The sequence below is a fragment of the Ruditapes philippinarum genome, unplaced genomic scaffold (assembly GCF_026571515.1).
Source record: "Ruditapes philippinarum isolate M1 unplaced genomic scaffold, ASM2657151v2 ctg4777_1_1_1_1, whole genome shotgun sequence".
Lineage (NCBI taxonomy): Eukaryota > Metazoa > Mollusca > Bivalvia > Venerida > Veneridae > Ruditapes > Ruditapes philippinarum.
The window spans coordinates 40,377-46,144 of record NW_026856490.1 but is presented as its reverse complement, the minus strand read 5'-3'; positions in this window follow the sequence as shown (position 1 = coordinate 46,144).

Genomic DNA, 5,768 nt, shown 5'->3' with positions numbered 1-5,768 from the left:
GTATCGAACCAAAGTAGCAGCTAGTATATAAGTTGATGTTACATTCTATGATAGCAATTGTCATTATATGGAACCAAAATAGCCTATTTTCAAGTCAACAAGTCAAAGACCGAGGTCACTGGGTTACAATGCATAAACTTTTTCATGAAATCAATTATTATTTGACAAATTATTTTTTAACTTTGTCAGTAGATTAACCTTGATGTGTCCTTCTGGCACTGCCTATTTTTGATCAAAGGTAAAGGTCGAGATGAACTTATTTTTTAAACATGTTTTTGTTAATGGTCAGTACGACTCAATAGCTTAAATTATGACATACAACTCCTACATATATAACGATAAGTTTTGCCTGCCCAGCCCTTTTTAAGTGAATGTGACGTTAATTTCAAATATTTTTTCCTTATAGTATGCAGTCAGTATGCATTTAGTGAAGCACGATGTTCTTTAAGCAAGGACTGTAATACCGCTGCAAGGATAGAATACAGCCTGTAAAAAAGTCCCGTCAATATAATGACATTTTGGTTCAATATATTGCTACTTTGGTATCATATATTGAAGAACTGGTATCATATAATGTGAAAATCAACTTTTATATTGCTACTTCGGTTACATATATTGATAAACTGGTTTCATATATTGTAAAATTGATTTAATATATTGATAACTCGGTTTCATATAATAGCATCTGTTTCCATACATGACTTACTTGGATCCATATATTGAAGATCTGGTATCATATAAAATTACTACTTAAATGGTAAACGATTTATGTTGACATATTCATAAAAGATGTACAGTATTTGTATGATACATGTATTACTAGTAATATCGACTTATAAACAAATAAACAGGTTATATTATATGAAACTACCGAATTCCATCATTGATGCTTCAATGTTGTTGTTTTTTTGGACACGGCTTGATATGCACTTGTGTACAGTTAGACATCATCATAAATGTAAAAATATAATGAAGTTAAGTATGTTATATATTGATCCATATATTCAAGATATAAATATTTCGTAATCGTAGTGCGTTTAAAATAGTTTGATTTGTAAATTGCTAAATTTAATTAATTAATTAATCACTTGACATGTAGCAGAGTCCTTTAAAACGAGGGGAACAAGAAACAAATAACAAAAAAAATAGAAAAAGAAATTGGGAAGAACAAAGTATTTTCAAACGATCATACAAAAGACAGACAAAAGAAAAAGAAAAAAAATAACATCATCACTATGTCATGTATGAGCGTCGGTTTCGAAACTGTGAGTGCATTTCATAAGAGGTTACAGTGACCCTGATTTACCAATTTAACCACTACGATGGTACACATTTTTATTAGAAATTATACTATAATAGTCGTTGACACTTTCAATCTCCGATGATATGCAGACTTACCCTTTAATGGACTTTCCCCAAGTACCGTTAGAACCAAATTATCATCTCGGGATAATAGGTAAAACAGCTTTTTTGAAGAAGAGAAAATAATACAAGATAAGAAGTACCATTTAAAACAACTTTATGGCAAATTTGGTAAAGTTGTTGGTATACGATACGACTTAAAATTTTACCACGAGTTCGAGCCTAAGAAATTGTCTAACATTTTTCTTTCCTTATTTTATCAATTTTATGATATATGCAAATGAATTGGGATATCAAGGTAGTTTTGTTACAATATCTAATAATTTTAATATACAGATAATAATTTTTTTTTCTTGTATACATTGAAAACAAAAGAAAAAGTGAAATGAGAAGTAAATAAAAAATAACACAACACAATAAAAATATTCTTCATACAGAAATAATTTTTGCGAATCGAACATGCCTTGCATTGATATTCAAATAAAAATTTAACTGACAGTCTTACCTACTGCGTTAAGTTGACAGTTGGCAAATTAGTAGTTTTTTTATTTACATAGTTGAAAGATGATAAATACAATATGATATCTGTTTTACACCGTTATAGTAGACTTGACCATTATGTTACTAATTAATTATAATTAAAAAATGTTGTTTGAAAATTTTTGTAATATTTGCTAGAAATCACTGACCAGCGAATTGCGTAGCTCATCTACACAAACGTTATCACAGATAGATATCTGACTTTTATTAAATTTGCCATATTTTCAGAATATTTGTTGCCATAGCAACCAGAATTTTCAACATCGGAAGAAAAGAAAAAGACGTGCATAATCTCCATACTGCCATCTATCCATATATCAAGTTTCATAAAAATATTTTCAGTACTTTTTGCGTTATCGCGGGATCCAGTTTTGAGGACGGTACAACCGGTTTCAAACATATTAGAACAGAAAAGGCCTTATATCGGAAATGATATATGGGGTTTATTTAAGAAATAAAAAATGGCCTTTCGGGGAAAATGCAAGCTTACGGACTGGTTGGTCTGGCCCGAAGCGCATCTGAGGTCTATATACCTTCCGAAGTCTGAACAACTAGTCCCTAAACTTGCATTTTCCACGAAAGGCCATGTTTTATTTGTTCTATTATACAGAATCTAAATCCTTTCATCCCCTTGTTTTGTGCTGTCATTTTTACTATTATTTGCTTTCAAATAATAATTTTACTTGTTCAGTGTGTGAAATATCTCAAACCCTAAACGGATTTTGTGTATGCTCTTCTTTTAATATTCCGATTACCGATGATTTAGGAGTTGTGATTCCATTTTTGTTAATGAAATTTAATATTAATTTAATGTTACTAGGCAAAATAACTCGGACTTTAAGAATTTCAGGAACAGTTTAAATAAATATTTTAACTAAATTAAAGAAAAATCATGACTTTTGATCAACATGTAGTACATTTATGTCTCAGATAAAGAGACAAATCGCCTATCCATTTTGACAGTTATCGTCAGTTTGTGTCGTGAAATTCGCACGTCGTGAAAGCTACGTTTAACCTGCGGTCTGGAGACCGCAGGGTATTGTTACGCGTTTAACTTTTGAGGCATGGAGGAGCACGTCACCTGTTTTCGGTACATGGAGGAGCACGGGATATGTAAACCTTACATGATTGGTTAATTGAACTTTCAAAAACCTGGCTAAATACCTTTTGCCGGTTCGTGACGGATTTACCTCTGGGGAATTAGGCAGAATTACATCTAATTAGAACAAAATAACTGTTACGTGATATTTGTAATTTTGTTTAAATATTTTACCGTTTAAGGTTGAAAAACTTGAATAATGTGTTTGAAAATTATCAATGTTTCTTTAATATAAACAATTTATTGTCTGTAAAATTTGAGATACATACTAATTGAAATATTCGATCGTAGTGGCATATGCCATAATAAATAGAGATATTGTCTGCGTAAACTTGTGTGTTTTATTATTTTTTTGTTCGGAATTATTCATTAAATGGTAGGCCTATTGAATCATTTTCTTAAAAAGAAATAATTGTTTTATGTTCGACCTTCACCGGTCATCAACGGTCACCAGTTTCCAATGACCTTCTTCTATATTGATCGACTATATGTTGTCCCCAAACAATGTTGAAAATAGTTAAATGAAATATCTTATATCATTTAAAATGTTCCCCGCCGGAAACCATTTTACTTGTAAGAATTATGGACCGCCCCCGGTCTGTATGCGGTTTTTGGACCGGATGACGTCATATTGAATATAGAAGACCGTATGCAAATGAGGTATAATATAATTTATTATCTCTCAATAACAGTGTGGCAATACCACGTGACATTGACGTCATTTTCGGCATCATTTCCAAGACAAATGTTGCTCGATTCGGAAAAGAAAATAGCCGTAAATATTTTATTTCTGTACCAATTTCTTTGGGATATGCACCAGTCTACGGGGAAAAATATAAGCTTTCCATAGAATATTGGATCTTCGTCAGTATATAAGCTGTTTTATCAAACACTTTGCCTAACCTTGGAAGTTGCTTGTATTAGAGCGGGCTTCAGTTGCAAGCTATTTCATTTTCTGGCAATATCTTGTCTACGCCATAATTAAAAAGTAAGGTTTACATCAACCGGGAGTACGGAAGGCAAAACTCTACCTTAATATGTTCATATTTTTATTATGAATGACATAAATCTTACATTTTACTTCAATTGTCAATTCTGGCACCAGCTCCAAGTCGAAAAAAAGGACTACAGTTTAAAGCCGATTTTAGAATCCGTTGCAAATGCGAAGCAACATGCCTACCGTTTTCTTTCTACAATTTAGTTTTTCATTGTTGATCTTTCACAGAGAGATTGTGAAAAAACTGATTGTTCCTTAAAGCAACAACACTTACTTGTATCGCAATAGTGCACGTCAAATCACGTAGATTTAGTCCTGTCGGAAAATAATGTTTGGTTTCGTTTTGAAGATGTTTAAAGTATTGCTCATCTTATCCTATGTAGTTAAATGTGTTTTATTCTATTTCACAATGGCGAAATTGATAAGAAATATATGTGCTCTCAGTGAGAGAAAGAGTTAATATAAAAACACCTTTGTATGATATGGAAAGGGTTACACTTTAACGCGAGTGTTGTTAAGCTAAAGGTATTTTTTCAGTTTATTCTGACAAACACCGACACTCGTGAATGTTACGAACAGGTTCCTCTGTCCTCAAAAGAGAGACTTTTAAAAGGTATATATTTTTCTGGAATTGTTGTATAATAAAGTTCTATAGAGTTTGATAAACTAAAACACAATTTGAACTTGGAACTTTGCCTTGTAAATCTGATAGAATTGTTACTTAGTTGCATTACTTATAATTCTCTATTTATCAAAAAGACCCAAAATAGCCATGAATAAGAACGAGAATGGACGCCATGTGGAGTAAACAAAGTAGAAAATAGTTAACAGATAAATGATTTTACAAACCAACATCCATCGATCAAAATCAAATTTCTTGAAACAAAACATTCAACAAGACGGAAATAACAATGATTATCAATAATTATATAAATATTTACATTAACATCTGTAATAGCAACCTCGGCAAGATCTATGACTTGGGTCCATATGGCACTGATGCGTCCATTGAATAATTGATAGCTAACATAAGCTTAGTAAAATTGCGATTACATTTGAAGAGTCATTTCAATTCTTATCCTTCAACTGTCAAATGACTTACTTCTTTATTTACATATCAGATAATTCACTTATTTAGTATATGCGTCACGTTTATCATGTTTTAGATTTTAATGTGCGATCCTTTTTTAAATCTTAAAATGCTACAAAAAGCCTATTGAGGACATTTGCAGGTCATGCCGCGTGCAATAATCCATGCATTTACAGCCAATGACCACATCGATAAGAAAAAGTCCCAAATAGCCCTATCGTTTTTATTCAGTTGAAAGAGACATTATTGTTAAAAAAGTTCTACTCGATTTAAAATGTTTTCAAACCACAAATATTCCGTTCCCTTCCTCTCTTTACAATGTATATTGGTGAGCTCTCTGATAAAGCTGAGTTGACTGATATAATTAACTAAATTTGTCAGATATGCAGTTCATCAACAGAAATAAAAGCAATTATAAAATAGATAGTGTTTAATAGTGTTCTTAAGTGAACGAAGTTATATCCAGTTCACGAAAAACGGTTTCCGTGGGTATGAAAACAGGATGTAAAAATATTTTTTATCAAACGAGTGCCACTGTGTTAAAAAGCTTAATCTATCATACTAAAAGATTGCTACAGGTTCTTTATATATATACAAAGGCTCTTTACAAAAGAATAACATTTGACTTTAAAAATTGCCGCGTCGAGGCGTAACCCTTTTTACAGCATACAAATCGAAGT